At 43.5% G+C, this 20,924-nt stretch overlaps 1 protein-coding gene and 2 long non-coding RNA genes across 3 annotated transcripts in view; 2 read left to right on the top strand and 1 right to left on the bottom strand.

Annotated features, from left to right (window-relative positions):
- LOC119163154 (uncharacterized) overlaps nucleotides 1-20,924 on the top strand; it is a 511,564-nt gene that overhangs the window by 353,676 nt on the left and 136,964 nt on the right. The gene's annotated exons all lie outside the window — the stretch shown is intronic.
- Nucleotides 1,859-20,924, top strand: part of LOC142771997 (uncharacterized) — a 31,877-nt gene continuing 12,811 nt past the window's right edge. Inside the window, exons 1-3 of the long non-coding RNA XR_012886227.1 lie at nucleotides 1,859-1,987; nucleotides 3,013-3,148; nucleotides 3,208-3,275. This is a non-coding gene — a long non-coding RNA (uncharacterized LOC142771997). The remainder of the gene's footprint in view (nucleotides 1,988-3,012; nucleotides 3,149-3,207; nucleotides 3,276-20,924) is intronic.
- LOC119165553 (uncharacterized) overlaps nucleotides 18,399-20,924 on the bottom strand; it is a 36,723-nt gene continuing 34,197 nt past the window's right edge. Inside the window, exon 4 of the long non-coding RNA XR_005108902.2 lies at nucleotides 18,399-18,844. This is a non-coding gene — a long non-coding RNA (uncharacterized LOC119165553). The remainder of the gene's footprint in view (nucleotides 18,845-20,924) is intronic.

Here is a 20,924-nt window from a genome sequence, read left to right on the forward strand (position 1 = left end):
ATATATATATATATATATATATATATATATATGTGTGTGTGTGTGTGTGTGTGTGTGTGTGTGTGTGTGTGTGTGTGTGTGTGTGTGTGTGTGTGTGTGTGTGTGTGTGTGTGTGTGTGTGTATATAGTATGAGTGTTCATTGACCAGATCTATTCTCGATTCATAATATTGAAGCTGGCGATTTAAACACGATTTTTCTTGTGCTTAAAAATATTCCTTTTTTTATTATGCAAGAAATAAAAATCCCCTGACACGTGCCTGTTTTCATTATGATGTTTACTAGAATGCTGAAACATCTTCTTAGAGTTGTTGTTCGAAGAATTGTACAGCTTCTACCACGGTAATTTAGTATTTACTGGATCCGGTGACTGCCCAATAAGTCGCGGGTTTATTCCCGACCGCAGCGTTCGCAGGCCCGCGTACAGTTCGAGGTCAGTGCGCGTACACGAACACCAGATGAACCTATTTTCGGGAGCCTTTTACTGGGGTGTGCCTCGTAACCTTATGGCGGTTTTCGTACGTGGAAGAGCAAAATTTGTAAAGATCTGGAAAGTGTGTGATTTTAGGAAGCACGATATGTTTGATTTTGTAGCATTGCGTTTGGCTAAGAGGAATAACTCTTGCATACCGGTGTTACAAGTGGCAGAAGTACTTTTTTGTACTTTGAAAACATTTTGTATGACAATATGTAACCAAATATTTATGTAGAAATGTGTAAGCAAAGAAACAAAAATCACTTAAATCTTGCGAAATTTATAAGAGAAACAGTTTTCGGTGACTAAACAGGTAGTAATTATTGAGCAAGGTTTTTTGTACAGGAAAAGAGAATATAGCATTAAATACACAAGGAAGGAAAACAAAAAAACATCTTTTTCTTGTAAAGTGATACTGAAAGTTGTCTTTATGCAGAAAATTAGTGCGGAATTTCTATAATAAACCAAAAAACATATGTAACATCATAATAGAAAACATGGTTTAACAAAAATTACTAGGGTTTTAGAAAATTTGTCTTTTTTTAAGAAAATAATTTTACAGTGCCATGATCAGAAAAGTAACATATGATGAGAAAGTTCGTGCAAACGATGTCTAGACCACAGCAATTCGATTTTATTGTGATGCATGAAAACGAATTTGAAAGTGTATTTTACGACTGCAATATTTTTCGGCAAGGTCGGCAGATTCTCCAGATTTATTTCACTGCTAATCATGCCGCACTTCGATACATATTTTTTATCGATCAGCGAAGGCTGAATGTTGCTCATCAAACACATTTCCTAACCCTTTTAAAAACTGCCGAGATTGAAATAAGATAACATCTGCAAGGACAGTTTTGTCTCCCTTCTTTTGTACAACTGTCGTTTCGCACACGGTGGTTTACTTGAAAAATACTCCTGTTGTATCGCACATGGTAAACATATTACCTATTCCACTAAGTTAAACTCCTAAACATATTTTCAAGGTCTCATTTGTAGTTCTAACACATGAAGGAAATCACTGCTGTTTAGTTTATTGAATACACCAACTACCCCTTCAGTATCAAGATATATGAAAATTACTGTTGCATGTATGTATATTTGTAAAAAGAGGTGAAATAACAAAAATCGAATGCGTCAGTGTTCTTTGAACATGCTAAATCTATCTCGTCCTATACAAGCTGAGGAAAGAAAATGGTACGTGACCAATTACAATTACAGTGGCTTCAAAACTGCCCTGTGATTGACGCATTAAGCTGCCATTCTTTTCCGATTGCGTCAAATGAATATTTTCTTAGCCCACTTCATTAGTGCTGTCTGCTTCTTAGCTTCGGCTGTCTCTTTTCATCATGTTCCTTTCATTGTTGTGTTTTCCTCTTAGGCTGAGCAGTTGCCTATTGGAACGCAGTCTTCCTCTTTTTAAATTTACTTGATTGTGCAAGCAGGAGTAGGATACAGGAAGGAAGGCTGCGCAAATTCGAAGTCTTGATATAAGTCGCTGCAGCATGGTCAGGTATGTAAAGCGTGCAGGACCTTCAAGATTTTGTTGTGATGACCAAGAAGTGAAAAAGACCAGGAATATCCCGGAAGTGGTGGTAAAATAAAGCCTCCAGAACGCTTGAGATCACGACTAACAGATCCTGACTACCGGGCCGTGCACGAGATGGCGCCACCACTTCACCTCGCAAAAGACGAATTGTTCCTATGAACTGCATTGTCCGCCGCACTTCCCTACGTATCTGCAGGAAAAACAACCACACTGAACTCGGACATTATACGGAAAGCCGTTTGCTGTTAAAACAAGGCAGTCGACAAAATGCGGAAAAAGTAGCGCGAATGTCCATACCGCGTTCTCGAGTATGACAAATCAGATTACAATCCTGCCAAAGAAACCCTACGTGCTTCCCATAAACAGTGGAAAACCGGTCAACGGGAATCGCTAAGTGCTCCTGCAGCGGTTCCACAATCGTGAAGCTAAATTTCGTGCCGGATTTGGAGCTGGACCGATAACTACAGATAACCACCATTTTTTTTTGTAGATTAGCACACTGGAGGTATATCTTACGGGATAAGCAATATGCAGTGAGGACTTCCTTCATCTTAGTACTGTGCAGTCTGGCAGTCTGATTTCACTAGACAAAGACCACACTATTTTGACATCCATGAAAACCGCACATTATAAAACTCTTTACCAAAAATATCAAAATGTTCATACTCTAAACTATTTATTAACATGATTGATTGATTGGTGGCTCTGGTAGGTTGATGGTGGCTGAGATTGGTTGATGGTGTGTGTTGTATTCTCAAGATCTATGGGTGGCGATAAATCAATGTACGAAATTCGATGGATGCCAACACGTGCTCCAACTTCCGTAAAACGAAAACAGCAGCAGTTTTGATAGCACTATTATTTTGCTTATGATTACAGAATCGTGCATATGTACTTGAAATGATATCCTGCTAGCCTGACGTGGCTTCGAGCCAAAGAAAATAATTTATTTGTAGACATTTTTAACTATGGATTTCTTGTTGTTTCAGTTCGTCGCTGGCGTGAGCGAATATGGACGTACAAGACGACTCGTAGAGGCGATGTTCAATGTAAAGTAGGTCAACTTCTTTATTTTACAGCACAGTCCATTACTGTAAGAAAATGCGTGTTCCTGGGAAATCGTAGGTAAGCTTTGTGTTCTCGCAACCTGTCCTCTGCTTGATTCATATGTTTCTTGTTTGCAGATGGGAAATTCAAACAATTGGAGTATTTGATACAGACCACACGGAGAGGATGACTACATTACACAGAGGTTGGTATAAATTTCGTCCTTCCATCAGGATCTGAATAATACCGTTTCAATGTTACTGGCTATTTATACATATGATCCAAATGATCTTGCACCAAGTGGAATTAACATTTGAGTAAAACTGACCAATAAACTTATTATGTCTTCTGAACTGGACGTTTTACAGAGCTTTGTATGCGCTTGCAGCTTCATGTGTTTGTTTTCGCAGCCAAATGTAGACGAAGAAAAAGCAGGCATTCGTACCCCAGAAATGACAACTCCATGCTGTCGTGGACATAGGCGTCAATCAACGTGCGTGTTGCTTTACTGTGCACGAAGAGCTCACTAGAGAAACGATTCTTCCAACGCATGTATCGTAGACTCTAATCACTTGGCGAATGCACTTTCACAGGAAATTTTAAGCAGATATTTCGAAACGCCTCTTAGTTTGTTGCACCAACTAGATCATAACTTTTTTGCCCTTGGCGCATAGTACTACTCGTACTGCACAACGCAATACAAAGCACGAACTAATAAGCAACAAAAAAAGCAGACTTCGAAGCCTCGCCCCGTTGTTAAAAAGTAATATGATTACAGGCGAGAAGCACAAATCTCCAATAACTTGTAAATTTCTGAAAGTAAGTGGCATTTCAGTCTCTGATAAATTTACCAAGAAAACCTTGGCTAAACGCAAGGTGCCTTGGTACTCTGCTGCAAAGAAAAAGGAGGAGGGACTGCGCGTGTTTTTTGATTATGACAAATTATACAATAATAATGAACCTTTTTATTGAGACTTCCCAAAGGGCCGAGTCATGGTTAAACGCTACCCATATCCGTCACCGCGAAAAGGCTTTGAGAGAAAGTGTGTGCCTGACAAAAAATACTGCACCAATTTAATAAATTTAACTGCTAGAAGTCTGGTATAGAAAACTAGCGACCTGGAGTATATTCTAGGCAAATATCACCCACGCATTGTCACAAACACTCAGATGTGACTAAATTATAATATTCGAGACTATGAGTTAGTACAACCTGGTTACAAGATAATTCTGAATGACCATGAATGTCGAGGAGGTGGCGTTTTTATTGCTGTGAAATGCTGTGTTGAAGGCATTCAATTTCATGGTATCCAGGACTATGAGGACGTATGGGGCAACGTCAAGATTTGTAATGATTTTGTTCTTCTCGGCGCTATCTACAGAGCGCCTAAGAATTCAGTTTCGTATTTAAAAGATACCAAGATATCAAGACATATACAGAGATTCATTTCATTATAGGTTCGCGAGAGTTCACAATACATTGGTTTAGAACCAAGTTATTCGGTAGAGGAACTCGTTCTTGACTACTATGTATTAGGCGCGCTTTGCGTACATACGATACATGTCCACGGCACTGCCATGTTTAGGCCAAAGACTATACTCCGGCTTAACGTGAGAAGTCGGGCTCAAAGACTGAGGTTTGTTTTGCTCAGGTAAAAGGAGCGCTTGGGCGTGGTGGGATCAGTATTGTAATCAGCGTCTTTTACCTAAGTCCGGCGGAGTCGACCACAGCCATGGAATACAAGTGCAAAAGTCACAGAAACGAGCGTGCAGCTTCAACCACGAACATATCAGAGTACTTAAAAGGAATATGCTTTTATCATTTATAGTAGTCGACAGCAGCCGAGAGCCAAATCACATTGTGCAAGGATGAAGCAACACCGATAAGTAGCCAACGGTAGTGGACGTGTAGCGAACACGTAGAGGTGATAGCTTGTGCGAGCCAGTACTAAACACCACCGCGAAAATATCAGGCAGTTGTGGAGAATTAGCCCGCATCAGCGAAGAGTTAGTTGCTACGAGCTGGTAAGCAACAACCATAATCAGTCTACACTAAGCGACAGGCAGCTCACGTTAGCCTATGCTACCGACCACTAGGCAACACCATCTGATATTTAGCTCTTGTTATTTAGTATAGGCCAATAATTGGCAGGACCCGCTTTCTTAACATGTACGAACGAAAAAATAAACCATCCCCTCGAAGTGAACCCTGATGGGATGCGAACCAGCAGCAGTGCGCACGGCATTGACCCGGCTGAAACGGGCGTCGACGCGGGCGCTGGAAGAACGGTTTGAAATGAAACTCGGCGTAGCGTTTATTCGAGCAAACGTTTGTTTGAAACGCAAGGACACGAGAGAAGGACTGGATTTTGTGTAAGTTCCATGCGAAGTAAACGATCCGAAGGAGTGATGTTGTTCGAGCGTTGTGGGTGGTGGAGAGGGTGAACCGGGAGAGAAGTGTGTCGCGAGCAGGCTGAGGGTCGAGCAGCTGCTGCAGTGAGAGAGAGAGTGACGTCAACGCGCTGCTGCGACTTGACCTACTTGGCACCGCTACAACAATTGCGGCTATAGAATTGGTGTAGACGTACGGGTCTGTTACACAAGATAGTGAAAGAGCTGCTTCGCAGCTACGAAAAGTAGGAGTGATGATAGGAGGTTCACAAGCCATCCGCCTCTGAAGCTGCTTACTCCTCGCGTTTGTGGTAATTTTCCACTACGCTCCTGTTTCATAGATTTGCTTGGTGAGGCATCACGGGTTATTGTGAGCTTAGCCAATTAACTTTTTTGCAACAAATAAAATCTGTGAAATAATGGTCGGATCACTAAGGTTGTGTGCTGAGCCTTACTGACTCAGCAGAGAAGCTCGAGGCAGCATCAGATGAAATTGAGCCTCTTGATGTAAAATGGCCTAAGAACTTTGTATTCTAACATCGTCTTTTTTTCAAAACGCCATCTGTTCTTTTACTTGAACGCAGCTGTAAGCCTTCCGGCTTGGCCTTATTCAAAACATGAAAATTTTTTAGACTAATAGACACTTCTACGTGTTTCGAGATATGCATAGCTTTGTAAAAGAGAGAGAAACGAGAAATAAGGAAGACAGGGAGGTTAACCAGATGCTAGTATCCGGTATGCTACCCTACATGGGGGTTGGGGAATGGGGGGTTGAAAGAGAAAGGGAGAGTAAAAAATAGATAAATAAGAGAAAAACACCGACACACACGCACACACAAAATCAGTCCACTCAGAGGCGTTCCGACAGGCCAGTAGTTCGTAAGAAACCCAGTAGCGCTTGCACGGCTTTCTTCTGTGACGATGAGTCATGACGATGGTGCAGTATACTTTCTTCTGACTGCGACTGGTCGTCTAACTTGTTTAGCTTATTAGAAAGATGTTGTCTTTCGAGTTTGCATTTCGGGCAGTTACACTAGATATGTCGAATTGTTTCTTCATCTCCGCAGTGTGCACAGTCGGCAGTGTCGGCCATACCTATGCGGAACGCGTACGCACGGGTAAACGCGACTCCCAACCATAGTCTGCACAGAGCAGTAGCGTCGCCTTGTCGAATTTTTGTTGGAAGCTGCATGCTTAACGTTGGATCAAGGGATCGTAATCTTACATGCGTAAAGAGAGGCTCATTCCAAAGAGCCAGGGAGCGTTGGCGAGCAAGCATGCGGAGCCTCCTAGCAGCGTACTTCCTTGAGAGAGGTATTGACTGGTCGTTGTCTTCTGTATGGTCTGAACGGGCAGCTTGATCAGCTCGTTCGTTACCGATAATTCCACAGTGGCTTGGCAACCACTGAAATATAACGTGGTGCCCTTTCTCTGTTATATGGTGTAGCATTTCTGCTGTTTCAAATACCAACTGCTTGTGTGGACCACGGCGTAGATTTGACAGAAGTGACTGCAGTGCCGGCTTGCAGTCGCAGAAAATCGTCCACCGTTGCGTGCTCTGGTCGTTAATGAAACGCAGCGCAGCGCGAAGCGCTGCAAGCTCTGCTGCAGTTGTTGTGGTTGCATGAGCTATCCTAAATTTGATGGTTGTGGCGTGCGTTAGAATAACGACCGCCGCTGTTGAGCTGTTTGGCAGGACGGAGCCATCGGTGTAGACGTGGGTGCAGTCTTGGTACTTCTCGTACAGCAAAAGTAAAGCGAGCTGCTTGAGGGCTGGTATTGAGAAATCTCGATTTTTCTGGATGCCTGGTATTTTCAGGTTGATGACTGGCTGTTTGAGGCACCATGGAGGAATTGAAGGTCTCGCCGCGGGTGTAAAACCAGTTGGTAGGGAGTCACCATGTGTAGTTATTGTTCGACAAAATGACGTATGAGGTCTATCCACTGGCAGAGAGGCTAGGTGGTGATGGGGAGTCCGGCCCACATGCCTTATGTGTGTTCTCAAAGCTTCAATTTCAATACGGGTCTGCACGAGGTGGTCTTTGGCTATAGCTATAGTCGCCATTGTTGAGGCACCCTGAGGCAGACCTAGACATATTCGAAGCGCCTGTGCTTGAACGCTTTGTATCATGCGTCGACTTGTTTTGCTAGCGTTTGATAATGCAGGCAGACTGTATCGAAAAAAGCCAAGGGAAAGCACCCTATACAGTCGTAACATAGCATTAGGCTGCATTCCCCAAGTCTTTCCAGTGAGAAACTTGAAAAGATAGCATATGCCTGTCAATCGCTTTTTCAAATACGACACATGAGGGCTCCATGATATGTCTCTGTCGACTATGACACCCAGAAATTTGTGAGATCGACGATACGGTATATTTTGACCGTTAATTGACACTCTGTAATTCGACATTGGTTTGCGCGTAAATGCCAGAAGAGCGCACTTTCAGGAGGAAATTTCCCGGCCTCGCTTGCGTATATACAAAGTAGTTGCAGTAGCAGCTCTCTGTATTCTCGCTCGTAACTGCAGGCGAGTTACCGCAGATGTCCAGATGCAGATGTCATCAGCGTATGTTGATAGATAAATATTGTTTGGTAGGTGCGTAGGGAGAGCGATTAGTGTTATATTGAATAGCACAGGGCTCAGTACACCACCCTGGGGGACGCCACGACAATTGAATTGTGTAGACGTGTTCCCGGTCTCTGTACTCACAAAATAGGAACGCATTTGGAGATAACTGCGTATCCACTTAAACATTCGGCCACCGACTCCAATCTCCTCTAGTGCGGTAAGGACGGCTTCATGTGTAACGTTATCATAGGCTCCTTTGACGTCAAGGAACAGAGAGGCGCAAAGACGCTTATGGCCTTTCTCGTGTTCAACGTACGTGATTAGGTCGATGACGCTATCTATCGATGATCGACCACGTCGAAAACCAGCCATGGCATTTGGGTAGATCTCATGATACTCCAAGTACCACTCGAGTCGGCCGAGAATCATTCTCTCCATCACTTTACCCACGCAACTAGCCAATGCGATCGGGCGATAGGAGGAGAGTTCCAATGGTGATTTGCCAGGTTTTAGTAATGGTACTAGACGACTAGTTTTACAACTTAAGGGGACAGTGCCCTCTAGCCAAGAATCATTATATAGCTGAAGTAGACCTATTCTCGCGCGCTCACCCAGATGACACAGGGCTCTGTAGGAGATTCCGTCAGGTCCTGGTGCGGAGGTCTGTTTCCATGAAGGGAGTGCTGCTTTGAGCTCCTGAATGGTGAACGGGAAGTCCATACAGGAGTCACGTGGTGGCGGACATTTGCTCGAAAGTGATGAGCTGCTGATGGCTGTAGTTTGCCCTGACAATCCGGCACAAAACTCTTCAGCAATGTCCACATCTGGTCGATTTTGGTGAAGGGCTAAGGCCTTGAATGGTGACTTCTGAATGGGCGATGACCGCAAACCTCTAACCGTCCTCCATATCTGCGATAAAGGCTTACGAGGGTCGAGTGACTCGCAGAAAGTAATCCAGCGTTGGAATTCTAGCTTGTCCAACCGACGTTTGATCTTCTTCTGCATACGTCTAGCAGTCCGTAAATCTTCTATGTCCTTCGTGCGCCGGTACCTTCTTTCAGCTCGTCGTCGCAAGGCTCGAAGCCGCCCCAGCTCTATGTCGATGTCCATGATTCTTACAGGGCATGGGATCGTACACACAGTCTCTTTTACAGTGCTCTTGATGGCCTCTTGAAAATCGGATATGTGTTCTTGGAATTGGTCTTCCATACGGGACTGAAGTTTTTTCCAGTCCACTCTTTTAACGATGTCGCGCACTTTAGGAGGCGACAATTCTTTGATCTTGACGTATGTTGGAATATGATCACTCCCGTGCGTTTCTATATCCGTGAACCATTCAGTATGCTTCACTAGGCTTTGCGAAACAAAAGCCAAGTCGAGACAGCTACTGTATGTGGAGCCACGTAAAAATGTAGGACTGCCATCGTTCAGTAACCAAAGTTGGTTGTCGGAGGCAAAAGACACCAAGCTTCTGCCCTTCATGTTGATATTCTGACTTCCCCATAATGTATTATGAGCGTTAAAATCCCCAATGATAACACACGGGTCAGGAGTTAACGCTATGATGTCTCGTAATCTTTTTTGATCGAAACGGCTTGATGATGATAGGTATGCGCCAACCACAGTCATGTTGAGCCTCCTCTTTTTCACTCTTAAGCATACGTATTGGTTTCCGTCATGAGGTGGTACAGGTTGAAGGATGTAAGTGAGGTCTCGGCGAATGTACACCAGAACCTTGCTGCTTTCAGTAACAGTAGACGACATAAAAGGTTCGTATCCCGAGAGTCGTATTGCACTCGATAAGTTCGGCTCACAAATGACGATTACGGGAAACATATTGACGTACACAAATCGACGAAAGTCACCAATGCGCGATCTCAGTCCCCTGGCATTCCACTGCAGTATTGCTGCTTTACGAACCTCATCCCGGAAAGACAGTGCTGGGTTAGCCATGGTCTACTCTAGGGCTGCTAGCACTGGACTAAGCGCGTCCAGTACTTGAAGGGCACTTTTGGCTGACGGTGTATTCATGTCGCTTAACAACATGCGAATGGTGTCCACTAATGATCTTAGCATTACCATCACGCGATGATCTGGCTTCCCAGCCGTTGCAGCATTTTGTGCTTGTTCTTGAGGCGGCTTCTGTTGAGGCTCGACAGGTCGTGTAGGCGGCTTCTGTTGAGGCTCAACAGATCGTCTAGGCTGAAGGGGTGGCCATTCCTTTGGAGAGAGAGATCTTCCAGCATCTTCTCTTTCAGTGCAGATGTTTGCTGAGCTAGGAGCCACGCCTGTCGATTTCACTTGAGTTTCTGACTTTCTCGTCAGATTTTGCACTGTCCTTCGTAAGGACCTTCGACGATGGCGGCACCTTCGCCTTACTTTTTGCGCAGCTTCTCTGTGAGTCGAGTTGTCTTGCACCATTTGCCTCAGAATATAAATCTCTTTCTTAATCTGAGGACAGTCCTTGGAGGAAGCACTGTGAGCTCCTTGGCAGTTGGGACATTTCAACGTAGTTGCATTACAGTCGTCTTCTGAGTGGTGTTCAGCGCATCGGGGGCACACTGCGGAATTTCTGCAAACGCCCTGCACGTGGCCAATCTTCTGGCACTTGAAACACTGCACAGGCTTCGGAATAAATGGGGGAACCTGGTGACGGAAATGGCCCACCTTTACGTAAGAGGGAATACAGTCACCCTTGAATGTTAGTCGCACACAACGAGAGTTGCCTAGGCGACCAGCATGCACAATGACGTTGTTTTCACTCACTGGTTTTATCATTACAGGAAGATCTTCTTTGGCGATTTCAGTGTCTATGTCATAGATAACTCCTGTTACGGTGTCACCATTCGCTGGTATGATGGATCGGACTTTGATGTTTCCCAGCTCTGACACATGCTGTAGCGTGTTCAGTGCACTTGGGTTCCTCACGTCGATTGCCAAAATATTCTTCCTCGTGTTTATCCTGATGTCCTTAATCTCGTTAGGCACAATGTTTTCAAGGTACAAGGACAGTGCTTGCCTGTTGAGGAAGCGTAGATTGGCAGTAGTAGTCTGCGACACAAACAGAATGGAGTGAGGCCATCGCTGAGGCGCTGTCCTCACAGTGGCTGTACTTGATGCCGATGATGCGTTCATGATTCTTCGTTTGGCCTTGCGGTAGAGCACAGGTTAGAGGTCGTCTTCCGAGGACTCGTAGTCTGATGCAGAGTACAGCTCGGTGTCCTCGCTCTCACTAGATGGATTACCACGCTTTCTTGAAGCAATGCCCGTGGATGAACTGGTACTGGGCGGGATCTCCGGGGATTGTACATCCATGACCACAATGTAGGGGGCTGGAGACCCCGCTGTTCCGCTGTGGAACGCAGAAAAAACAGCACAGACCGCAAGATGTGTTCCACAAGAGAATCACTTCGTCTTCCTCTACCCATAGCTTTGTAAAAATTGCGCAAGTGTTAATCACCTATTTTGTTTCATTTTTTCAGGCCCATTTACCAGAGCTGAAACACTGCTCTTTCTGTCACGGGACCGCTCCTGCGCTGTTATTAAGGTCGACTCGCTTTCAAATTGTGCGTGTTTCTAATTCACTCTTAAACTTTAAAAACACATTTATTTATTAGCTGTAGTCTATCACAACTTATGAACAAAGACAAGTCTCACCTACACCCAACGAGATCCAATCCACACAAAATTTTCATGGCAGTTCTATTTAATTGGATTCACTCATTTCTGCGACGTCATGACCTTTCGCGTGTCTTCAGGGAGCTAGTCGTTTTCTCTAGGCGTCCTTCTTTTGTATCACCGGTTTTTTGTAACTCCAAAACGTTGCAAAATGTCATCACCGGTTATGACAGCACTTCTAAGAAAAAGGCGCACTTTAAGAAAAAACGATGAATCGTTGTTCATATAGCCAACCCTAGTGATTCAAATTTCCTTGCAAACATACTCTAAGGAGGCCTCATATCGGTTAAGAAACCACGTTTAAATGTTTATTGAAGCAACAACCAGGCGTAATACGATGTGAAAATAGTACCGAGTGGGTTTTTGAGTGCTTCCAAGTCGTTACAAAAGGCTGAAACACCCTTTCACAGCAGTAGCCACAACATCAACCAACTGCACATAATGCCTTGCAGTTTTGTGTTGGATAGCACACTTTTTCTAAGAATGCCGAATTATGGGAGTGTGTGTGCTTTTCCACTTCATGAAATTTAGGATCGTTTATGGGGTACTGGGCGACATGCGAAAGGTATGTAGAGAAGTTGACCCAAGAAAGTTTAAAAAATTGGCAGATCCAACGTACTTAGGAATCGATGATATGCGAAGCACGAATGAGGAAGGTATATATCTTACTTCAAACTGAGCGCGACTTTACGAAATTGACATACTGTATGCCGCACATGACTTTCATGCCTTAATCATCATGTTTAAATGAGCCATTTACTTTCGTCGCCTGTTCACGTCCCGTAATACCTAATTTTGTATATGTGAAGCTAGTGGAATGGCCAGGAGTACGCTATGAGCGTAGCGTGTAGCCATGTTTTACATGACACGCATGGAAAGGTTATCATGTTTGGGCATGTAGTTTACCTGCGTTGTCCATAAACATCCCTTAATGCAAATTTTGTATATGTGAAGCTAGAGATTTGGTCGCAGCGCGCTATGAGCGTAGCACGTAGTGATCTTTTACTTCACACGCATATAGTGATTAACACATTTAGACGTGTCATTTACCTTTCCCGTCTATTCACATCACCTGATACCAAATTTAATATATGTGGAGCCAGCTAAACGGCCGCGAGGGCGCAATGAGAGTAGCATGTAGTCATGTTTCACTTGGCACTCATAACATTATTATCATGTTTGCATCAGTCGTATACACTTGTCATACATTGACGTCAAATAACACTGAACGTGATATATCTGAGGCTAGTGAAACGGCCGTGAGCGTATCATGAGCGTGGTATGGAGTCATGTTCTTACATTGTACACATATCAATATTATCATGTTTGCACCAGTCATATACCTTCTTCATTCATTCACCTCCCGTATAACCAAATTTGTTATATGTGACACTATCCAAACGACCGCGAGTGCACCATGAGCACGCCGTGCAGTCACGACGAGACAGAACATGAAAATCATGACATGCATGTCATCATTTCGACGTTAAAGTCTGTCACTTATGTTCACCATGCAGTCATCTCATACCATACTCGTTTAGGAAATTGCCATGTGGACGAAACCACCACAAGAGCAGCAAGACCATCTAATGTTTACCATAATATTCATGCTAAACATGTATTTTTATGTTATGACTAGTCATACGGTCATGTTATACCATACCAAGTATCGATACCATTATCGAGATGGCCTAGGGAGCTAGAAGCCATAGCCGGCGAGATAGATAGATAGATAGATAGATAGATAGATAGATAGATAGATAGATAGGTAGATAGATAGGTAGATAGATAGATAGATAGATAGATACGCTCGAAGTAGCCGAAATTTGCAAAGAAATGCTTCGCATTTGAAAGGCGTAGAAAATCCACTCTTTTTGTTTTCGCTGGGTCTGTTTTTTACAGTGAAAGCTGTAATGAGATCACAACTCGGGTCACACGCAGTCGTCCGCCGCCACCGCCGATGTCCGTAACCACATTGCGTGGAATGACACAGTTGGGCTCAAGCCCGAGTCCACTGGGTGCCAGCCCAGTAATCTACCACTGAGCTACACTGGTGCTTGTGACCTGTTGTCACTTGCCAAACTAAGCTGGCTTGATATCGGGAAAGGAATCCCGTTAATACGACTTATAAAGCGTTTTGCAACAGCGAAAAAACAACCAGTCGTCAAATAATGTGAATAGCACTACGAGTGGGCCTTCCAATGCCCCAAAACATCACAAAAGCTTTTTCTTGTTCCCCTATTGACTGCGGCGCATACCCACTTTAGCCATATTTCATCATCGTCGTCAGCCACTGCATGAACAATTGGCAGAGCTCGTAAATTAAAAATAGAAAATTCCTTACGTGTTATTAGAATAAATTTATCCATGCCCATGATTCTGTCCTTTGGAGCTTCTATTTTTGGGTTTGCCAGACGAAAGTTTGCGAGGCAGTGCGGGACTATATGTATGAAACGAAAAGACTAACAAACTAATAATACTCTTCTGTGTCGACATACATATAACTTCTCTTTTTTTCTTTTTAAGTTAGGTTTTCATCTAGGTTAATATCTATTACTAATACACAATCTTTAGAGTAAGTAGAGATCAGTGACCATCAAAATTTTATTTTAATGTTTGAACGTTTGCAATTTGTAAGTTACTTTATTCCAAAATTGAATAATATTTTATAAGACCACTCGATATTTTACCGATCCCCCACAGTTGGTAAGAGCCACAAGTGAAGGGCAACAAGCACAAGAGCAAATTTTCTCCAAGTGTTTAGCAGATACCACACTTCTCAACAAAATGACAGAAAATAGCATAGCGATTGCCGGCCCACTACCCAAAAGTTTATATTCATTACTCTTGTGTGTATCAAAACGTGTGCTTCCAGTAGTTACCCAACGAGTATTTTGAAAAGGTTCTGAAAGGCCGTTCTTATAGCTTTTGCTATAACTGGGCTGCCTGCGCCTTCAGCGCAGCCCTGGCTTTTTTTTTTTTTCAAACACTGCCGGAGGTGTTTTACAGAAAAAGCAATACCGAGGAGAATAATGAACCACAGCCAAAACAAGCAAATCTGCCCAGCATCAGGGTGCTAGATCATGCCAGAAACTCCAAGTAGGTGTGCGCAAATGTAAGGTGTGACTGCAAAAATGAATGAGGCTTCATATTTAGCCATTGCGTATAAAATTGAGGACAAGTTTAGCTGTGACGTTACTAGTGTGGTGTACAAAAATCACTTCGAAGTGTGAAAACAGTAATGCGCTGGACACAAAAAGGACATTCACTTTTTGTTTGAACAACCAGATGGCCCATGTGAAAAGCCTGCTTTACTTGCCATTCTCCAAACTGTCTAATCTGGTTAGTCTCTCTTTCCGGAGCATCACCTATATACTTCTACAATGTGACTTTCAAAGCACGAGGGAGCGCTTACAGTGGTAGCCACACTTCCCAAACAAATTGAAATCGTTCTCCCACGGAATCAACCACAGCTTTAGGAGACGGACTTGCCTCCGTAATGAAATTTTGCACTATGGAATAATTTGCTGTTAATATTTAGAGAGGAGTTCGGAACATGCGTTTTAAGAAAATAATTAAGCTCGTGAAAGTACAGATATTTGGTGCTGTGTCTATCAACCAGTGCGTGTTTTTCTAATTTCTAAATGCTGTCATGGCCTTTTATTATATCACGCTTTGCGTATTGTTGATACTCTCTTTCTGTTCTTGATATACTTTTTTCAATCTTAGTGATAAATATGTCTGAATGAAAAATTGGCAGATCGCACGTACAGTGAAAATCGATGATATGCGAAGCACGAATGATGAAGGGTGATAGGTCACTTTAAAATCAGCACAAAGTTAAGAACCGGAAGTAAATTATGTTGTACGTGACTTCCGTATAATGATTACCAGGTTTGGGCGTTTCGTTTACCTTCGTCATCTATTAACGTCACCTGACACCAACTTTCGTCTATATGGAGCTAGCGAAACGGCCGCGACCGTGCCATGAACGTAAAACGTAGTGATATTTTACATGAAAATCATATCGTAATTATCATATTTGGATGTGTCATTTACACTCACCGCCCATTCACGTAACGTAATACCGAATTCGGTATATCTGAAATTAGTGAAACGGCCGTGAGAACGCTATGAGCGGGTCATTTGGTCATGATTTACATGAAACGCATAATATGATTATCAGGTTTGGACGTGACATTTACCTTCGTCGTCTATTCACTTCCCGTGATACCAAATTTGGTACATGTGGAGCTAGCGCAATGGCTGCGAGCGCGTCATGAAAGGCCTAATATACTCCAACACAACTTTGACGCACGCGCAGGCTGGTCACAGTGACGCCACGCTACCAAAACGCGAGCACGCTATAGTGTGACGCCAGGCGCGACCTGCGCGACTAGCGCCTGTCGGCGCGGCTCGGTGGCAACCGGCGCGAAACGCGACAAGCTGCATTTCGCGCCGACGACGTTACTTGGACACCAGCGCGTCTGCCTCTCTTCGTGACGGAGGAGTGCCGTGTGTGGTCAAACGCGCATGCGTCAATGCAATGCAGCGCAGGGCACACCTGCAAGTGTATGGCATGCAGATCAACAATTGAAGGTCAGTGGGCAGATCCATTCATTTCTTCTAGGGGGATATCGGTGCCTGGCATGGCTTCGCCGGCGTGAGGGGATAAAACGAACGCCGGCGCGCACGCACGCCGGCTCACGTTGAAGTGTATTTGAGCCTTGAGTTTGGCGTGTAATAATGTTCTTACATCACACGCATCTCAAGATTATCATGTTTGCACCAGTCACATGCCTTCGTCATCTATTAACGTGACGTAATATCGAAATTTGGCGTATGGTAAGGTAGCGATACGGCCGCGAGCGCCTCATTAGTGTGGGATGTAGTCATGTTGTTACATTACAAGCATGCCATGATCATCATGTTTGGTCTTGTCATTTATTTATGTCGTCCGTTCGCGTCACGTAATACCGAATTTGGTGCATGTGAAGCTAGTGAAACGGCCGCGAGAGCATCATGAGCGTAGCATGTAGTAATGTTTTTACATGACACACATGTCAAGATTTTGATGTTAGGGTCGGTCACTTGCCTTCTCCATGCAGTCATGTTATACCATACCTGTTTTGCAACATATATTGTGAATTAAACCACCGCAGAAGCAGCAACACCATGAAATGTAAATCACGACATTTATGACATACATATCATAATTTTCATGTTATGACTAGCCAGTTATGTTCGTCATACAGTTATGTTATATCCTACCAAGTTTGTTATTGATACCAATATCCAAACGGCCAGGAGAGCTTAAAGTCGTGGGCGGCTAGATAGATAGATAGATAGATAGATAGATAGATAGATAGATAGATAGATAGATAGATAGATAGATAGATAGATAGATACATAGATACATAGATACATAGATACATAGATAGATAGATAGATAGATACATAGATACATAGATACATAGATACATAGATAGATAGATAGATAGATAGATAGATAGATAGATAGATAGATAGATAGATAGATAGATAGATAGATAGATAGATAGATACGCTCAAAGTCACCGAAGTTCGCCAAAAATGCTTCGCATTTAAAAAGAAGGCGAGACACTTTCTCCATAGTATTGACGAAAAAGTTATCTAAAGTTGTAGCGTGTCCTATGTATTGCTTGAGTGTCTCCGGCAAGGCACTAAGCAACAACCGCCTAACTACCTGAACATGGACTCTGTATGTGTGATGTGCACAGGTGGTAATTCTCTTTTACATTTAGAGGCTAAGCTCTTTAAACCGTGGGTCGTGCGTCATCGAAGTATGTAGTAGTTGTAGGTAGCCACTTATTTTTTAGTGCTCTGAATGTCTGCTGGAAGGCGGTACTTGTAAATGAAGGATATTTAATGAAAAGATGCGAGTTGGCGGTACTTCAAGTGTTCACTAGATGGACAGACAAACAGACAGATATACACACAAATGGGCATATGAACAGAGAGACGGACAGATAGACAAAGAGAAGAATGGACGAGTGGACGGACAGACAGACAGATGCACAGATCAACAGACAGACAAAACGAACAGATGAATGGACGCGGCCAATGGATGGACGATTGACGGTGTACCAATAAAACCATCCGAAGGTTCACCCCACTCATCATTATTCACTCTGCGAATATGGTATGGTATATAAAACTTTATTTAGGTCCGTTCGGGCGTGAACAAGCACGTGACGGGCCGCTCCCACCTCGGGACAGATAGACCTGACCTGTCCACCACGCCTTGGGCCCATCGGACTGGACATGGCTTAGTCCCTAAATTGTACTTCGTAGCTCAGCCTCCCACTTTGCCGACGTAACGTTTTCAACCAGTAACGCAAGGAACTGCTAGAGCTTATGATATAAGCTGGCAAAGTATGAGAAAAGCGCGCATGCACTTGACGTCTGTATTCCTGGGTTTATTTCGTGCATGAGTGCGGGACTGGGATTTGCCCTGACCGGCAGGTGTCTGAGCGTCAATGCCTGAGACCTGTTCAGTTTACTGTGCGGTGGCAGACACTATCGCCTGCTCAGATAAGATTTCTTGCCAAGTTCATAGTACGTCGTTAGGGGACCTTTGTTCTCCTGAATATCGTCGCCATGCTGTTCAAAAGCTGCGCGGTTGACGACTCCTCACGCATCTGTGTGGGATTTCCCGATGAGGTTGAATGGAGCACTCTCGATCTTTCCCGTGTGAGCTGGGAGAAAGGCGATTGTGTGTTGTTGTACCTCCCTATTTCGCAGAATCCGGAAGGCTGTTTCTGAGATCGTGCCCCTACTAAATGCTGCTGCAACTTATTCCCTTTCGTCACTAGGTCAGATAGACATTTTTATTTAACAAATGAAGAAAACGTAGGAATAAACCACCTATTTACGGCGCCTCTTTGCCTGCACTTCTTTCGACAATTTTGGCGCAGCCGCTAAGAAGCACTCTGCAAAGCGATTGATTAAGTTGTTTCTGGGTTTCTTTTTTTTTGTTACCTTTTGTTGTTTTATTTCCGCGTACCCCTAAACTTGGTGGGTGGTCCTCTGCTGCGCTTTGTGTCTTGTGCCATTTCCCTAACATTCTGCGAAGAAGGCTAGACTGGCCGCCGAAACTGCGAAGAAAAAAAGCAGAAAATATGATTCTCTTCCCGTTCCCTATACGGTAGCACTTTCATGTAGTTTCTATATATATATATATATATATATATATATATATATATATATATATATATATATATATACATATACAAAACAAGTGTATACTTAAGGGCTCATTTTTTGTATTTTACACAGTATAATTGAGATCTAATAGACAATAATACCAAGGAAGATATAAGGAAAGTTATTAGCCCAATTGTAATGTAGATGAGAAGAAAGAAAAGTGGGCGAAAAGATAACTTGCCGTGGGCAGAATCCGAACCTGCAACCTTCGAATAACGAGTTCAATGCTATACCACTGAGCTACCATGACAGCAACCCCCCAGCCACTTTATTGGGTATCTATGTCAATTTGAACATGAGAGTGTAGTCAGCGCCACTAGTAGCCATGGAGGTGGGTTTGGCACACTTTTAGATGAGCCTGTTTGGCGTCACGTAGCACGTGAACTTATTACTAACTGGCAGCTGACCAATAGCCCCCGTATACAACCTAAATGCACCAAGTGTGCCAGTGTGAGACCCTCGTTAATGAATAAGGGAAAGAAGTGTATACTTAAGGGCTCAATTTTCGTGTTTTACACAGTAATAATGAGGTCTATTAGACAATATAGCCAAGGAAGGTATAGGGGAAGTTATTTGGCCAATCGTAATGTAAATGATAAGAAAGAAAAGTGGGCGAAAATATAACTTGCCGTGGGCAGGATCCGCACCTGCGACCTTCAAATAACACAGGATATATATATATATATATATATATATATATATATATATATATATATATATATATATATATATATATATATATATATATATATATATATAGTCCAGTAGATCCTCCGTGAGCGGTCACAACGTGGTTTATCGGTTTATTTCGACGTTTCGGCCTAGAGTATTGCCTTCATCAGGATTAAAGATACAGTTTGTTGGTGCTCAGCTTTATACAATCTCAAATCAGAGGGCAAGGAAAGAGGAAAAAAAGACAAAAAAAGGAAAGAAAAAGAAGAAAAAAGAGAAGAAGAGAAAAATAATATACGGTGGACGCCCCTCGGCTGCCCCCTTCCACTCTTCCTTCCACTTCCCCCCTCCACTCTTTCCTCCACTTCCCCCTTCATCTCTCTCCCCCTTCTCCCCTTCACCTTTCTGATGTCAGCGGTCTGTGTATGTTTCCGTTCACTAACGCATTCCTCCCGATCAGACGGCCCCTCCTGGCACTGGCGGTTCGGTGTGGGGCAAAAAAGAGCTTTTCAGGAAGTCCTAAGCCTTTAACTACTCCGCGCCCTGTCAACATTTCGTCGTAAAAGGAGGGATGCCCCGTATTGCGGTAGGCTGTGCAAGCGGGTGCAATGCTAATTTCTTGCCCGCTTCTGGATTACGCGTGTAGTGGGGGCCTCCCGGCTGTGCACATGGTTGCTGTTGGGCATGTCATGCATGGCACAATTGATTGGGTAGTAACATAAAACAGAAAACAGACGACAGCTGCACTTAGGAAGAGTAGTTACACTTGGAATTGTTTTGGGTTGTCCAGTGCCCTTCGCAGCTGCAGTGCCGTGAACTCAGTTACTGTTTTCATTGTTGCCGCTATTGTTTTCTAATGCTTTAATTGCTGCAAGTGTACCAGGATTCTCATTTATTCCTCTATCGAAGGTGTTAAATCGGTGGATAAGGTATGACTCTCGTTGTTCACGTTCTCGATTTGATTTAAATCCCGTCTCTAAGAGCGTTACTGATAGTTTGTCGAATGCATGGTCGGGAAGATTGAGATGTTTTGATAGAGGTAGACTTGGGGCTGATTTCGCATGGGCTCTGTGATTATTGAAGCGAATCCTAAATGGTGTTTCTGTTTGTCCGATGTACTGCATACCACACACGTTGCATTCGAGTAGGTATACCACATTAGAGGAATCGCATGTTAGGTTTCCTCGTATGTTAATCGAAAACTTGGATTGCGTGCTGGTTGCTCTGTCTGTTTCTCGCATCGCCTTACATACAAGACATCGTGGCTTTAAACAAGGGCGGCATGAATAATTGGGGGGT

This window comes from Rhipicephalus microplus, chromosome 9, assembly GCF_043290135.1.
Source record: "Rhipicephalus microplus isolate Deutch F79 chromosome 9, USDA_Rmic, whole genome shotgun sequence".
Lineage (NCBI taxonomy): Eukaryota > Metazoa > Arthropoda > Arachnida > Ixodida > Ixodidae > Rhipicephalus > Rhipicephalus microplus.